Genomic DNA, 18369 nt, shown 5'->3' on the forward strand with positions numbered 1-18369 from the left:
ATACACACACACACACATTAGTAATTTCTGACCCATTCATTTCCCTTCTACTAATATACGCTAAGGAAACAAAGTTCAAGAAAATCCCACAGATTAGGCACAAATACATTCATTGCCCTCCTACTGTAACAGCAAAAAGTCAGAAACTTAAATTATTGTTAAACTATTATGCAGACATTAAATATATTTACGAAGTCTCATGAAGGACTAATACAAGGAGTCTTAAATAACTATTAAATTCATACATATATATTGACTATATCCCCAAAACTTTCAAAAACCAAATGTTCAAATGCTTAGTATATAGGAAAATTAATACAAGTTAACGGAGGCAGATGGTTTTAAAAAGGAAAGTAAGTCTCTAATGTTCAGTTTCTATAATAAATAGTGTGAAGCAGGATGTGCCCAGATTTTATCAACAGCATTAAGAAAATTATTTCTGCCTTTTATGATGATGAAAGTTCCTCTAACAGATTAACTTTCTAGTCAGAGCACCTCAGGGACAAGGTCTAGGTCACAGATTAGGTTTCTAGGGACCTGAGTCTTGATTTCTTTCCATATCACAGGCTGTACACCCAGTTGGGCCCACTGGGTAACAGTGTAGCAGACAGTGAGACTCAGTTATCCCAAAACTGTTAATCATGATAGGAATACAAGCCAAGGCTTCATATTCAGGGCATGCTAAAGATATCATATTGTCATGGTAATGAAGATACAGTACAAATTTTTTAAATTAAGTCTAAGCTAACTTTACAGAGATACATCTTTCCCAGATGCCCATATACACACACATATATTTACAGATATATAAGTATATATATGAAAAATTCAATACATTCTGCAAAGCAGCAAGGACAGACCATACTCTAAGCATATTACAACAAAACCATCACAGAAATAAATAACAGGCATTTAAACAAAAACTCAGTACATGAAGAAAAAGAAACTATTCTCCCAAATAATTATTGTTTCAAAGAAATATAAATCCTAATATGAGACTGTTTTGAAAATAGCAAAATGAATTCGAATTGGAAAGGCATAAAATGAATAAAAACAGAAACCCTAATTATCAAATCTTATGGGATCTGGTCAAGGCAAGCACAGAGATAAATGCAAGCCCTAAGTAATCAAAATAAGTGGACTACAGCTCCAAATGAGCAAAAGCACTCATTTGTTTAAAAAAAAATTATGACAAAACAAAATACTTCAGCAACAATGAATGCATTAAACAACAGAAAAAACAAATGGTAAATCCAAAGTCTGTTTAAAAATCCAATCAAAGAGGGCTTCCCTGGTGGCGCAGTGGTTGAGAATCCGCCTGCCGATGCAGGGGACGAGGGTTCGTGCCCCGGTCCGGGAGGATCCCACATGCCGTGGCCGCTGAGCCTGCGCGTCCGGAGCCTGCGCTCCACAACGGGAGAGGCCACAACAGTGAGAGGTCCGCGTACCGCAAAAAAAAAAAAAAAATCCAATCAAAGAGATAAATCTCTTGTAAGTCTACTGTAAAAGTGAATACAATTAGAAACCAGATAAGTACTGTGACATTCTGAGTGGATATAAGTAAGACAAATGCTTTTCAAAATGCAGTGGACAAAATGGAGGCACAGCAGGAGGACTGGCAGAGAGTGCATCGAACAGTTGCAAACGCTTGGCATTAGGCAGACTGAGAAGAGATCTCTGCCCTGCCAGCCTCCCAACACCGCACAGTGCAGTCGATCCAAGATGGAGCACCACAGCTTGACAGAGGAGCACTGGAACCATCTGTCCCTCCCCCAGGGGCTAGGTCTACACAGAGACAGGCACTCACACAGTGCCATGGCAGTGGACAATAGTCTTTTTTTTTTTTTTTTTTTTTTTTTTTTTTTGCATATGCAGCCCTCTCTCTGTTGTGGCCTCTCCCGTTGCGGAGCACAGGCTCCGGACGTGCAGGCTCAGCAGCCATGGCTCACGGGCCCCTCGGCATGTGGGATCCTCCCGGACCGGGGCATGAACCCATGTCCCCTACATCGGCAGGCGGACTCTCAACCACTGCGCCACCAGGGAAGCCTGTCTGATTTTTTAAAAAATAAGTTGGGCAAAATGTATCAAGGGCCTTGAAAGCAGTAAAAGTTTTAAAAATAAATGTTTCTAACTTCTGACCCTATAATTTTGCTTCTAATAATACACACTAAGAAACTGTTTAAAAATAAAACCATCCATAGATTTAGGCACAAATACATTCACTGCCCCACTATTATAACAGCAAAGCATCAGAAACTTGAACTATTATTAAATTACTATAGACTTTAACATATTTATGAAAATATTATGAGGAAATGCTTCATTTATAATGTTACATGAAAATGGGAATGAAGTTGAAGAGATTATACAAAAATAGGTACAAATGACTGGAAGAAAAATACATCAACATTTTAATAGTGTTTGTCCTTGATCTAAAAATAGTCTTGAGAGACTGCTTTTTAAAACCTCTTAGGCTTAAATGTGGTGAAAGTGAGTAAGATAATGCATGTTAAAATGCTTATCACCATACCGGGCATAGTGTTCTTAAGAGAAATGCAAGCTATCCTCATACAGGGTCACCTTCTACCTCACAGCTGACTAGTTTGTGACTTTAGTCAAACTGCTTAACTTCTGATCTTTGTTTCCCTCTGCAAAGTGGGAACAATCATAGTTACCTGATAGGAGCATGAAGATTAAATGAAACAGAGAACACAAAGTGCTGAACTTAGGCATTCAATAAATGTCAGTACTCTCTCTTCCTCTCTCTTTTTTTGAGACTATAAACTTTGTTTATGCTGGACAGTTCTGATGCAGTTATAAACAAATAAACATATATATAAACATATATATAACATATATGTGTATATATGTATATATACATATATATGTATATGTAACATATATAAACATATATATAAAACATTATAAAACATATGCAGAAACATATTCAAATGAGAAGGTCTGACTCTGACAAGCTCATGCATTGCTCCAGGTGGCAAACAGGCTTTAAAATGGGGCAACATTGACCTAAAGTTCTGCAAGAAAGGGACCCAGCATGCTGCTTTTCAAAAGAAAACATTCCCATGCATGTATAAATAGGTTTCACATTCCCAACCATGGCTTCATTTATATGGCACTTCCAAACTAGGAAATCCTGCAAAAATCTTCCTTGTTGACTCCAACCTACTCAGAAGGGACTTAGAAGAAATGAGTTGTGTTCTGTAGAAGAAATCTTTAAACTCCTGTCTGCATGAGGCTGAATGGAAGCAGTCATGAAACCATTATTTCCCAATCCAAGAACTACAGGTTAATTCTTAAAGATGGAGCTGCTATCATTTTCTCCCCAGTAGTAACTAGACAGGAAAGGTGGATGGATAGGTGGATGGGTGGGGAAGAATTTTACAGGATTAAATTGTCTCCAGCTCTCTGGTTTACTTAAGTTACAAAAACTTTGCCTAATATGCCTAGTGTTCTTCCAAAGGATATAGGCATGGATTTGCAAAGGAAAAACAGAGGAAGTCAGTTTGGTGTCTCTTCTAGACCTACAGGCATATTTGGTTAAGGTGAGGCCAGTCACCATTCCAGCCTCACCAGGACCCTTTTCATTGAAGCTCTCTGAGCAACCACACTTGTGCCCAGTGACTCTGTCTCCCACTTGCTCAAGCCACCTGTGGGGAACAGAGTGACTTTCCAGGAGAAGCCAAAAATAAGGCTATCAAAGAGATTCACATGAGTTGACCTGACATGATTAGGTGAACTAGCTAAATGAGAGTCTGACTCTCAGGAATTTGAATTAAGCATAGAGAATAAGCAGTTACCAGTGAGGACATCTGCTGAAAGGATATTAGGAAGTGGGAGGGGAGCCATGAAAAGCCAGAGCTGGGTACAAGCCCAGATCTTGAGGGGGCCAAAAGTAGGAATGAGAAGCAATAAGTATATGGTATACCTTTTAAGATATTACTTAATATGAAGCCATCAAGGTTATCAATGCATTTTAAAAGACTGCTTTTCATCTTTCTGATTTTAACATTGCTATTATGTGTCTTATATCATCAGCATAAAACAATCTGAGCAAAAACAATGTATCCTCAGTATAGACATGAGTAAGTATATAATTTATAAACGTCTATTTGGAGGACATGTGCTCAAACAATTTTTTTTTTTTTGCGGTACGCGGGCCTCTCACTGTTGTGGCCTCTCCCATTGCGGAGCACAGGCTCCGGACGCGCAGGCTCAGCGGCCATGGCTCACCGGCCCAGCTGCTCCTCGCTACGTGGGATCTTCCCGGACCGGGGCACGAACCCGTGTCCCCTGCATCGGCAGGCGGATTCTCAACCACTGCGCCACCAGGGAAGCCCAACAATTTTGTATGAATGGGGAATTCTAATCAAAAAAAGACTTCTACTCTGACATAGAACGTGCATATTTTATTACATGGGGAGACAGAGGTGGGAAGTCAGGATGCCAAGGAATGAGTAAAGCATACACTGTGTCCTCTAGGGGCTCACCAACCATGATGTATTACAGATAAGAAGAGAACATGTTAATTTGATCAGGTCTCCAACAAATACCTGTTTAGCACCTATGAGTACTCCATACCAGTCTAGGTGTTTTATATCACTTTCCAGCGATCAAACAAGCTACCAGGGCTGAAATGAATTTGATAGGTCAGAGTCCCTCAACATTTCTGGCCCACAGACTAATTTGAGATTCTGATGGGAAAAAATGCAGTGGGAGTGGGGGGGAACCTCTCCCAAACAAAGCACTCATAAACAGATAATTCTGGATTCAATTTCACTGATACTTCTCACCTAACGCCCAAGGATTAGACACTGTTGGTTCTACTTTCCATTTGAAAATATAGAAATATATGTATAATCAAGCAATCCTCAAATGAAAGATTCTATGTTTCAACAATGCACAAAGCACTTATGAGGTTTATTCATATGCTTATCTTTTCAATAACATCATATTATTAGTGGTAATGAGAGATGTCCCATCAGAAATAAAACAGCACGTTTATTCTCAAACACAATGCATGGAACTGACACAGACAGAATATCACTCCAGTTACACAATGGCTATTCAGAACTCTCAGTTAATGGAATATTCACAGTTTAAGACTGAACACAATGCACAAAGAATAGAAACGTAGACAAAGTTGCTATATTAGGGACATGGATAACAGAAGTAGTTTCTTGGCAACAGAGACTTCAGTGAGGGCTATATATAAAATAAACAAAATTAGTTTCTATTAATGGTCAATAAATAAAAATAAAGTCTGAGAAAATATTTCATCAATTTGCTTTAAATGGTTTTATACAACAGAGCTATACTATACAGACTTGTTTTATTTTTTCTCTTAAACAACCAAAAAAGTACTTGCTGTAATCCCTTTTACATGTGATTAGAAATTACCTGAAATTGTAGCATCTGGCTGTCAGAATGATTTGATAATCAGTGAATCTCACTCTCCCCATTTGTAAGATATGAATAACAGTACTTATTCCACAAAGATGAGAAGTACACCTTTTCAAGGAAAAAAATGTTCCTCTATGCCAGTTCAGCCTATATTTCACAAATATTGTCTTGCATTCATTCAACAAATATTTAGTGAGTTGCAACTATGAGTCAAACATTAAGACGACAAAAGTAAACAAAATCAGCCCCCATTTCTCCTTTGATGAAGCTTATTCATTCCTTCATCCATTAGAAAGATTTAGGCTGAAAGGTCCATTAGCTGATAGTGACAGCTAGTATTTGTATAGAATTTTAGATTATAAAGTACCATCCTATATATCATCTCATGTAATCTTCATGACAACTCTTTGAGAAGAACTGATAATCAATAATTATTCATCACATTGTACAGGTTAAGAAACTAAGGCTTAGGAGTTCCAGTGGCTTACCCCAGCAGTGCAGCTGGAATCCACTGCCCTGTTTGTATCAAAACACTTCCTCATCTCACTGAGTTAGGCTTCGGGTGATGAGGATAAAACATGTGGTAATTCATTTTAAGCTCTCTATTAGGAACATGATCTAGAGCAACTTTTTACCTGTTCCCATCCTCTCCAGAAGCAGAAGTAACCAGCTCTGGGAGTGTGTAGAAAATGCAACTCACTTAGTTTGGAAAAGCCTGACTTATCTAAGTTATTAAAAATGGTTAATTTGCCAGCAGTTACCAGCCATGGAGACTCAGGACTGAGTTGCAGCCTGAATTACATTTCCCTTCACTGATTAATTTCTACAGTCGTGTGTGTGTGTGTGTGTGTGTGTGTATGTGACTTGGTTTACTGCAATAGTTGTTTTATTGTGGTAGTCTGGAACTGAACCTGCAATATGTCTGAGATATGCCTGTGTGTGTGTGTGTGTGTTTGTTTTTATTTTTGAATTATCAAATCAGTATTCTTATTCACATACTCACCCTTTCTATTGCATTTTCCTGCAACTTTCTGCTTCCATCTGTGATCATTTTCCTTCTGCCCAAAGAAGCCCCTTTACTTTTTTCTTTTCTCTACAGTCCTTTTTGATTGCAGAAATCTTCTGCAATATTTTCCTTACAGATTCTTAACAATTAGTTTGCTACAACAGTATGACTGACATGATAAGACTGCAACATCACCTCTCTAAATAAAATAATCATCTGGTCCTATGTAAAAACTCTCATGGTATTTTTGAAAGGATCTCAGATCATGGTCCAACATACAACCCACTGCCAAAATCCCTTCTACAACATCTCTGACTTGGGGGTGGGTAATCCAACTTCTTTAATATGTCCAGTTCTACTTGGTAAGACAATTTGGCAATAAGTATCCAAAGTGTTAAAAAAAAAAAAAAAAAAAAAAAGACTAACTTTGACCCAGCTATTCCACTTCTGGGAATTTGTCCTAAGGAAATAACCTGATAAGCCACACAGTGATGAGAATCTCTCAAAGATGTTTCTCATCCATTTACCTCCCTGGTTTGCCCTCTGAAAATGTGGAGCTCAGAACTGAATTGCAAGCCCTCAGAGGCAGCCCAACCAAGGCAGAAAACAATGGGATGATTATCTCCTTTGTTCTGAGAGCTGTGACATTAATGCTATTGGAGATGGCCAGCAATGTCAAATGGCTGGCTAAAATCTTAAATCTCTAACAAGAGCTGCTATTGACCCAGGTCTCTCCAATCCACAGGCACACAACTTTTTTCCCTCCTATCCCAGGTATCACAAAGTTGCATTCAGTAGAGCTTAGTTGTATATTTGTTCATGTTGTGTTCAGCTTTTGGGAGCCTTTTTCTATCCCGATTTCTGACATCCCATTGCTTAGTTTCCCTCCCAACGCTGGAACAGACATGCATTTGATACACCTTTCTTTATCAAAGATCACTTTCTCAAACCAGAACACTATGTCATTTTGGAAGGGCTATTCAAACCATTTTATTTTATAAGACTTTAAAATTTTTTTATATTAAAACAAAATGGGTAAAATATGAAACACAAAGTGGATTCACCTTTGTGAAAAGACATGAAAAAAGAGAGGAGGAGCACTACTTTCAAGGAAAAGAGCAAAATTTAAAGCCTAGGTCACAAAAGTATAAAAATAAACAAGTAAAACTAAAACTGTGCTAGAAAGTCATAAAACAGGGAACCAGCCAAAGAGAAAGCAACAGAGGGGCTAAGAACTTAAGTTGAATAAGTAATTGGATAAATGATTGAATTATCTTAATGGAACAAGGACATTAAATTTTAAAATCCCTCTTTGGATCAATGGAGTAATGGAAAAACAACTATTAAAAAGGAAAAACTTATAGTCACTGTGTCTAATTTATTTCATTCTCCAAACCTTAGTTTTCTAAGTACCTTTTTATACATCATGGCACCTTAATAATTATACTATTGCTTTAAAGTGATCTTGGGTATACATTTATATTTCATCTTATCAAAGAGACCAAAGTGAAATAAGCCTGAAATACCATGTAAGGTAAATTAACACTGGTGCAACTGACTATTTCTACCTCTTGCATTCTTATCCAGATCACTCAACATATTGAGAATCTTTATTTTTCTTGCAAAAAGAAAATGAATATGGTAGTGTAATTTATGAGAATGATAGCTAACATCACAGATAACTTACTAAGCACCCTACAACTACATGAAGTTGATAATATGATTATATCTACTTCACAGATGTGGAAACAGACTTCATGGTTGAATGATACTGTTAGGGTCACATTTAGTAACTGGCAGCACTGGGACTCTAAAACTGGCCTGGCTGACCCCAGAGACTAAGACTCAACCCACACTCAATCAGAGGAGAGCACAATTAAGACGTTAAGGTTCCCATATGCTTTGCTAGGAATTACTAAATGCACACTAAACTTCTCTCTCTGCAGCAGATACATACATACATACATGCACAGGCAAGAGAATTTTTATATGGGCAATATACATTCTTAATTTAAAAATAAGAAAATTAAACAAGATAAACTAAATAATAAGTTCTAATAGGTCTCAAGATTTTTTTTGAGGTTTATTATGAGAAGTGGCTCCAAAATTTCCCCTCCTCCTTAAAATAAAACTTAAAAAAAATGCTTCTGGGCTTCCCTGGTGGTGCAGTGGTTGAAGAGTCCGCCTGCCGCTGCAGGGGACACCCCCGGTCTGGGAAGATCCCACATGCCACGGAGCGGCTGGGCCCGTGAGCCATGGCCGCTGAGCCTGTGCTCCGCAACGGGAGAGGCCACAACAGGGAGAGGCCACAACAGTGAGAGGCCCGCATACCACCAAAAAAAAAAAAAAAAAAAAAAAAAAAAAAAGCTTCTGTATTCAGTTACAACTTTTTGGTTTCTTCCTCCAAACTAAGCCAAAAAAGACTCCAGAGCAAGAAGAAATAATAATTGCAACCTAGCCACCCCCTTCCCTCCATCAACTCTGAAGTAATATTTTCCTTAGAGTAGAAAGATTAAAAAGTAGTTTTCTTAAGTATAGCTCTGAAAAAGTTTAATGATTACTTTAAATATGACCAGTGATATTTGTCTACACACAAATCAGTGATGTTATTATAGCAACATGAAGGTTAAAAGTTTTGTTTTTTTTTTTAGAAGGGCTTGTCAGCATCTTTTATCACCACTAAAAGGTAACTTTAGCATTTCAAAGGAATTTTTTCCTAATTGTATTCTGAGAAACACATTTTCGAAAACTGTTATGCACTGGGAACCCACAGATCTTGTTAAATCAAATTTTTATATTCCAGTACAAGTCTGGACACATCAAATCTAAAAGAATTTCTGAAGCCTTTCCAAACCAGCCTATGTGATTTAATTTCCAGTCAAATAGGAATCTTAAACTTTTGGGGTTTTCGCAGCTAATTCTCAGTCACTGCAAGGAAAGGAGAAATCCTGCAAAGCTTCTGGCACCAAAACATCCCAGAGTAAGGACAATCCCCATAACATACAAATTAGAATATTTTATCTAATTGGTTTTGGAATCCTGACTTATGTTTATTCATGTGACTCATTTAATTTAGCAGTGTGGGCAATTATGTCATACACCTAGCACAGCGGGAGAGTTCAGTCATTGCAGAGTTCACAATGTGTGCATCTGGCACATCTAAGTTATGGGTTGTCATGACATGGTATTGGCAGGAGGAGAGGCGGATGACGTACCGTCTTCCCAAGAGTGGGAATGACTCCATGCAGTCACTGTACCACTCCTGACCTTGGTGGACATCAGGACACCACTCTGCTTTGGGTTGTGGATATAGTCTGAGACTAGAAAATGGCCTTCTCAGGGACAAGCTACTGGCCCATCTAATTTCATTAGCACTATTACTGTCCCCATACCAGTGATTCTCAAAGTGTGGTCCCCAGATCAGCAGCAGCAGCATCACCTGGGCACTTGTCTCAGACCTCTTGAATCAGACAGTCTAGGGATGGGGCCCAACAATCTGAGTTCTAATACAGTCCTTAGGAGATACAGATGAGCATTACAGTTTGAGAACCATTGCTATAAATGATATCTTTAAAGTGACCATTCACTGAGACCACCATTACACTTGGGTTTAATTTCCATTATACCCATTAAGAGTAATTTACTGATCTTCCAATATTCCTATAAAATAAATTCAAATGGAGGGAAGCTTTGAATTTACGAAAAGTTCAGGGTAAGAGTGATGAATGTGAAATTTAGCAATTTGCTTCTATTTTTTTCTTATGTGGTCTCTGGAACAAAATCTTCACAATAGTTTATGAGAAAATATTTCATGACATTGCTCAAATTCACTCAATTCCCTATATTACTCTGGTTCCAACTCCCCACTGCAGCCTAAAACAAACTTGACACTGAATCCAGAATTGCATGTGGCTGAAGAGCAAGGACCTGAAAGGGCCTCAGTTCATCTAAGCTGTCACTTCCCACCTGGGTGATCTCGGAAAAAAACTCATTTAGTAGCTTTAAGCCTCAGTTTCCCCAAATGTAAAATGAAAATTATAGTACAACCTTCATCACAGGGAAGCAGTGAGAATCAAAGATATTTAAAGCATATTGCCTGGCACAAAGCAGCTCTCAACACACAATAGTAATTTTATCATTATTAGCTAACAGAACTATTCAATTTTAAATACTTCTGAACATACTTAAGTCTCTAGAAAGAAGAGGATGTAAACATCTAAATCACTTTCTACAGATATACACCTGATAAGTGATTTTTAAAAAATAAAGATGATAAAATTACAACAGCATTTCATTCCTAACAAAGGATCCCATGATAGAAAAACAGCTCATTCTGCAATAAAAGGAGTGTACACAATATCTAAACACAAATATCTTGATCAAGAGAAAATCTTTCAATATATTTTCTTTTGAGATCCCTAAGCTGTTATAGGGAAAAAAGCCAAGGCATAGTACAAGCTTGAGCAGATTAGTTAAGAATGAATTAAAGAAATTACATTTTTGGCAAGGCTAAAGTAGAAGGCAGGCAAAATTCCAAGTTTCTGCTGGTTCATTCAAATGAGTACTCCCCTCCCTTTTTGCAGCTGATAACTTAAAACACACTTTATATTATAATTAAAAGATCAATAATCCACGTCAAAAGAAATGTTACCTAAGAATCTTTTAAATATGTTCTGGGATGACATGAACATCATTACCAATTATTATTTAACAAACAATGATGATGCCTGTATCTCCATACAGACCTGGGTTTGAGTCCTGGCTCAGCTATTCACCAGCTAATTGACCTTGGGCAAGTCCCTGAGCTTCCTAATTGATCTTCCTGTCTCTACTTTTGTCCTCTTCCTGTCCATTCTCCTACAGCAGTCAAAGGATCCTAATCTGTTCCTAAAGCAGGCTAAAACCCCTTCCTACCTCAGGGCCTTTGAATATGTTATTCCTACCTCAGAGCATCCACTCCCAACCTCTGCCCAGCCAATTCCATTAGGAATGCCTTATCGGCATAGGCTAGATTAAATTCTCCCCTTATATGCTCCCTTTACTTATTTTTTGGTAACTCTTCTCACAGTTATAACTTCATTGTTCTTTTGTAATTTTCTATTTAATGTCAGTCTATCTGTGCAAGCAGGGATTATGTCTGTTCACTGCTATATTTCTAGCACCGAACACAAGTGAGAGAGATCATTATAAACAGTTCTCTGGGCATTGTTTCAACAAACCAGAGTGACCATCTAATTACAATTTGTAGAGTTAAGAGGTAAACATACTTTTGGATCAGTTGGGTTTTCAGACATGCAATATTGTCAGATGAGAAAGTAAATTCTTTCAATATCTTTCTGGTTTCCAAAAGCAGCATCAAGTAAAAAGTGAGAAACAACTTTGGATCTTCTGCATTTAAAGAGACAGTTAACTTCAGATTCAAGAAGGAATTCTGGGAATCATGCTAATAATACCAAATAATCTAGAATACTGGATCTGGTATTAAATGCCATCATGGGTAAAGACTATATCTCCCATCTAGTCAATCGGGTCTCCCCTTATCTTTCTGCCGGTATTTTACCCGGGAAAAGCCCTGGGGGGTGAAGAGAAGCCTCCTGGGTCTCCTCACCACAGTGTTGGTTATACCCGGCCGTACATGTGGTATCAACCAGGAACCCATCACCCCATTCATGTCCGGTTCCTTTATTTCCTTCAGTTTCCTACTTTGCTCTCCTCTCTGGCCCCTCATCGCTTTTCCAGCTTTCCTTTAATCTCTCCCACTCAACTTTCTCAAGATGTGAAACACAGTGATATGGCAGAAAGAGGGCTAGATTTAAAGTAAAGACTCCTGGAGCTACATTATTTTGGAGAAACTGTTCAACATATGGCAGATTATTCTGGAGTGTGGGAAAAGGGAAGAAGGGCTAAAGAAAGTCAAAAGACAGTTCAGGAAAAGAATGGAAAAAGAAAGTAGATAAAATGGAAGAGTTAGGGAGAGAAGACTACAAGGCCTTTTTTTTTTTTTTTTTTTTTTTTTAAATAATTAACCCCCCTCCCTGCCATAAACCCAAAGACCTAGAGTTGAGAGCTTGTTATGTCCCCTCAGGCTGCTAGCCATTGCCTCCCACTTCTGAGAGGATTTAATCCTATAAAGGAGTCCAGATTACTTTCTGTCCGGGCAGGGTGGGAGATGGCTTATCTGTTCTTGCTGCTCAGCCTGAAGGTATACATTGTTAAAGATCCACATTCAGGCTTGTACACAAATATGGGGAGGAAAGGGTGGCTTGCACCATGTTTTTAAATAATGAGTGATTTTTGGTAATAAACACCCTAATGGCTATCACAAAACCTAGTTAAAGGTCAGAGCTTCTCTTTAGCATTACCACTATCTAAAAGATACTACATATTACAACCTCAGGGGGGAATCCTACCACAGATTAAGTCTACTTATTTATCCCACCGGCAAGGTGTTTTTTCTCCCCTATAGGAAACTGTTGGAATCCTCATCTAATCCAGTGGTATTGAGACTAATGATGTTCCACACATGCCCACATCAGAAAGCAAGTCCTTGTTCCGAAAGGGCTCAGTTACTGTGGAGGAAAAGACCAAAGCCCACCAAGGCGGTTTTCCCTAGGGAACCTCTTGACCCCAGGATTTTGTGTGTGCAATCTCCCAACCCCAATTAAGGATGTTCTGCCCTCTAGAAGCTATCAGAAGATGAATGCAGTCCCAGGAAGAACGCTGTTCACTTCCTCCAGACAGACAATAGGCAGCCACCTGCTCGGGGATTTATTCACCAGCTTCTGAGTTCCTATGTCATGGAGTCACTGCCGCTTGTGCCTCAGAGGACAAGGAGGAGAAAGAAACAAACAAGCCAGGTGGCTGGGGCAGAGAGAGAAGTCAAACTGCCGCGATGCAGCCTGGGGCTTGTGGAAGCCAGGTTGCTCCCAATCTCAAGCTGTGTTTTGAGACAGCTGTTTGAGTGGTAATAGGAAAAGGAAGGAAAAACGTCTTTTATTCTAAAGGAATGAGAAACTGCTGAACGTGAAACACAGCCTGCCTTGAAACACTGTAGGGCTTTCCTCTATCAGTCTAGTTCAATTCTGCCATAAACAACTTCTTGGTAATTTTCTTCACTAATAAACTGAAGTACTTTGAACTGAACTAAGTTGGCCACAGAAGGAGGCATGATCACCATGTACTAAGTAAAGCATGCTTTTCCCACAGGGCTGAGTGGGGCGTCGGGGAGACAAGTGGCCCAGAGTCATACCCACTATAGAAAGCTGGGGGAAGATCTTGCAGAATGGTTTCAGTGGGGCATTCTCCACTCCCTCCAGAAGGCTGTGGAACAGGCCTGGAAGAAAAACTATCGAAGTAATAGAGAAGAAATAAAATCAGAAGAAAAGATGAAACACCAAAAATTCACATATGCCTCCTTTCCCTCTGCTTTCCTGTGGAAGCAATACAAAAAAAATTTTTTACGAAAAAAGAAAAGAAACTTCTTTGGAATTATTAATGGAATTAAAATGAAAAAATTAATTTTACACAATTAATTTATACAATCTCATCTATAATTTCATGCAATGTAGTTTTTTAACCAGACTATAAAATTCCTGCTATTTATATATTTACGCTTACCTCTCCCCATTTTATTTTTATTGCACACATATAAAATGCTCATAAAACTTTAAAAAATCCTAATCAGAAAGAAATTTTAAATTATAATTCCAAATTACCACTGTTAACATTTTAGTATATCCATTCTATTTTTATGCAAATGTATATATAATAAATAAATACATGTGATTTAGTTGGTGGAGGATGTTTGTTTATAAAAATTTCCTCACACTACACCTATTAGATTTTTTCACATAAGTCATGAATATCTGTTCGTTCAAATACATATAGGTTTGTTTGCATTTTCTTTTCAAACATCCTTGTCAAATATCTGTGCTATTTATTGTGAAAGTAGTCCTAGAAAGCAAACAGGGACATCTATACATGCTGCTGAGGGCATAACAGCCTAGGAAGTACCAAGTTCACCTGCAGTAATCACAAAAGCAGGGATCCACCATGTATCACTGACAAAGCTTTAGAAAGCCCTCCTGGGTCAATAATTAAATAACACTAAAAAGGAGCTGGGATTCTTCCCCAGAGGATCTTCTGCTGGTTGCCTGAAGTAAAAAAAAAGAAAACCTTTATTAATTATTTTCACTGAGGCTTGCAATATGATAGAAAGACTGTTGATATTATCAAGGTATAAGGATTATCTTTATTACTTTCCCTTATTTATCCATAAAAATAGTCTTTCCTCTATCAAAATACCAATGGCATTTTTCACAGTACTAGAACAAATAATTCTGTATTTTGTAAAGAAACACAAAAGACCCCAAATAGCCAAAACAATCTTAAGCACAAAGCTGGAGAGATCACACTCCTTGATTTAAAACTATACTACAAAGCTACAGTCATCAAAGCAGTATGGTACTGGCACAAAAAACAGACACGTAGATCAATGAAACAGAATAAAGAGCCCAGAAATGAGCCCACAATTATATAGGCAATTAATCTATAACAAAGGCGCCAAGAATATACGATGGGGAAAAGACAGCCTCTTCAATAAATGGTGTTGGGAAAATTGGACAGCTACATGCAAAGGAATCAAATTGGACTACTTTCTCATACCATCTACAAAAATAAACTCAAAATACATTAAAGATTTATATGTAAGATCTGAAACCATAAAATCTGTAAAAGAAAACATAGGCAATCTGCTCTTTGACATCAGCCTTGGCAATATTTGTTTGGATATATCTCCTCAGGCAAGGGAAACAAAAGCAAAAATAAACAAGTGAGACTACAAGAAACTTAGCTTTTGCATGGCAAAGGGAACTACCAATAAAATGAAAAGGCTATTTGAATGGCTATTTGCCAAAAATATATCTGACAAGGGGTTAATGTCCAAAATATACAAAGAACTCAACATAAATCAACAACAAACAACCCAATTAAAAAATAGGCAGAGGATCTGGCTTCCCTGGTGGCGCAGTGGTTGGGAGTCCGCCTGCCGATGCAGGGGACGCGGGTTCGTGCCCTGGTCCGGGAGGATCCCACGTGCCGCGGAGCGGCTGGGCCCGTGAGCCATGGCCGCTGAGCCTGCGCGTCCGGAGCCTGTGCTCCGCGACGGGAGAGGCCACAGCGGTGAGAGGCCCGCATACAGCAAAAAAAAAAAAAAAAATAGGCAGAGGATCTGAATAGACCTTTTTCCAAAGAAAACATACAGATGGCCAACAGACATGTGGAAAGATGCTCAACAACACTAATCATCAGTGAAATGCAAATCAAAACCACAATGAGCTATCACCTCACACCTGTCAGAATGGCTATCATCAAAAAGACAACAAATAATAAATGTCGGCGAAGATGTGGAGAAAAGGGAACCCTTGTGCATTGTTAGTGGAAATGTAAATTGATGCAGCCCAACCACTATGGAAAACACTACAGAGATTCCTCAAAAAATTAAAAACAGAACAACCATATGATCCAGAAATTCCACTGTTGGGTATTTATCCAAAGAAAACAAAAACATTATAGAAAAGATATATGCACCCCTATGTTCACTGCAGCATTATTTACGATAGCCAAGATATGGAAGCAACCTAAGTGCCCATCAACAGATGAATGGATAAAGAAGACGTGGTGTGTATGTGTGTGTGTATATATATATATATATATATATATATATATACACACACACACACACACAATGGACTATTGCTCAGCCATAAAAAAAAAAAAAAAAAAAGAATGAAATATTGCCATTTGTGACAACATGGATGGACCTAGAGGGTATTATGCTAAATGAAATAAGTCAGAGAAAGACAAATACTGTATGATTTCACTTACCTAAAAAACAAAAATGAACAAACTTAACTAAACAGAAACAGTCATAGATACAGAGAACAAACATGTGGTTGCCAGAGGGAGGTAGTGGGGAGGGAGATTAAGAGGTACAAATTTTCAGTTACAAAATAAATGAGTCACAGGTATAAAATGTACAGTGTGGGGAATATAGCACACAGTATCATAATATCTTTGTATAGTAACAGATAATTAGGCTTATGGTGATCATTTTGAAAAAGAAGTATCAAGTCACTATGCTGTATATCAGGAACAAGCATAGTGATATAGGTCAATTATACTTCAAAATCAAACAAATTCATAGACAAAGATCAGACTTGTGGCTAACGGTGGAGGGGAGGGGAAATTAGATGAAGGCAGTCAGAAGGTAAAAATTTTGAGTTGTAAGAGAAATAAGAATAAGGGATGTAATGTACATCATGATGAATACAATGAACAGTGCTGTACATTACATATGAAAGTTGCACACAGTAAACCCTGTTCTCCTCACAAGGAAAAAATACATTTTTTCCCTCTTTCTTTAATCCATCCATATGAGATGACAGATGTTCACTAAACTTACTGTGGTCATCATTTCATGATACATGTAAGTCAAATCATTATGCTGTATACCTTAAACTTTATAAAATGCCATGTGTCAATTATATCTCAAGAAAACTGAAGGAAAAAATATTCGTTCCTCAAAGAATCATAACGAATTTTTAGTACCTTAATAAAATAATATGGCAAAACCAAAGACACATGAGAAACAGTTTTCTCAACTACACATAACCACATGCTATTGTAGTTATAAAGATAAGATTATGAATTTCATAGTATGGAGAACTTTAAAAACAGGATAAATGTTTATCAATATTTCCTACAGTCCTGACTAGGGAAAAATTTGTAAATGTGCAGCGATCTCAAACTGTTCCTTAACTATATGTTCAATGAGTTTGCCATATTGGGGATAAGATTTTACATCAATATTCTTTAGCCTAAATTTTCCCATTTCCTGCCCACCACCACTTTCCCCTTTCACAGCATGGGCTGGTCCACTACAGAAATTTAAAAGTTACAGTGTGTTTTACTATTTTGTGACATTATAGACTGGGTTAGGGCTATACATGCAGATACACAAAAGGCATCATTATACCATTTGTATATTGGCACTCACCATGCAGGAAGAGAATTCTTATCACCAGCCCTATCTTTTTAAATTATATGAAAAATCAATTTCATAGGAAGGGGCCTAAAATATGCCTCTATATACAATAATTAATTCGGAAACAACATGCCCACAACCAAGGCATATCTTGCATTCAATCAGAAACAACATGCCCACAACCAAGGCATATCTTGCATTCAACATGCATATCTCATTTTAACCCACCTCCACTACCACCATTTTAAAATTAAGATGCTTCCTGTTCTTCACCCACACATTCTCATTGTCTTGCATACTCTTTGACAAAACTTAACATTAAGCTTGCTTTCATTCTTTCAAGGGCTTTAGATTTACCCACTGTTGCAGGGTAAAATATTCCTGAAAACAGAAAAAGCAAAAAAAACTTAGCTCGTCCAACTTACCCAGTACTCTCCAAGGCTGTTCTGTGAATTCAAGTGCTTCCCCATTGACAACACGTTACAGTAGATTTCCCTGCTCACTGGACCCAGGACACTGGCAGCTCCAGGTTAGAGGGGCTCACAATATTTCGCCAGCAACCTTTTGTACCGTGCAAAACACAGATTATCAAATAAGCAGCCCGCATGTCTGAGGGACTCTCATGCTGCAACCTGAGAAGGCTGAAAAAGGACACCAAGAGAGGGAGCTGCTAATTAATTCTTCTCCTCCTCATCAGCCCCAAATGTTTCAGACAACTGGTCTGGGAACACAGTTTTGACATGGTCGAGATAATGACTTGATTTGTTCCCAAAACGCTGGGAGAGCTGCTGCAACCCTATCTGGCGAGAACCATTTGTACTCTTTTCTTCCCAAAGCCAGAAGCAAGGCTTGCTTCTAAAGACAAGAAATACTTCCTGTCTTTTTTCCAAGCCTGACA

The 18369-nt window shown here is 38.1% G+C and overlaps 1 protein-coding gene across 14 annotated transcripts in view; it reads right to left on the reverse strand.

Annotated features, from left to right (window-relative positions):
* The window catches only part of KANK1 (KN motif and ankyrin repeat domains 1), a 192046-nt gene that overhangs the window by 136957 nt on the left and 36720 nt on the right, over positions 1 to 18369 (reverse strand). Inside the window, exon 2 of one of the 14 annotated variants that reach the window (XM_067041607.1) lies at positions 17700 to 17852. The exons of 8 other annotated variants lie outside the window; for them this stretch is intronic. The gene's annotated coding sequence lies outside the window, so the exon portion shown is untranslated. Of the gene's footprint in view, positions 1 to 13676; positions 13761 to 17699; positions 17853 to 17896; positions 18218 to 18369 lie in introns of those variants that run through there. 5 more of the 14 variants (XM_067041608.1, XM_067041603.1, XM_067041606.1 and 2 more) reach the window with 5 other exon arrangements.

The sequence above is a fragment of the Kogia breviceps genome, chromosome 8, assembly GCF_026419965.1.
Source record: "Kogia breviceps isolate mKogBre1 chromosome 8, mKogBre1 haplotype 1, whole genome shotgun sequence".
NCBI classification, from domain to species: domain Eukaryota; kingdom Metazoa; phylum Chordata; class Mammalia; order Artiodactyla; family Physeteridae; genus Kogia; species Kogia breviceps.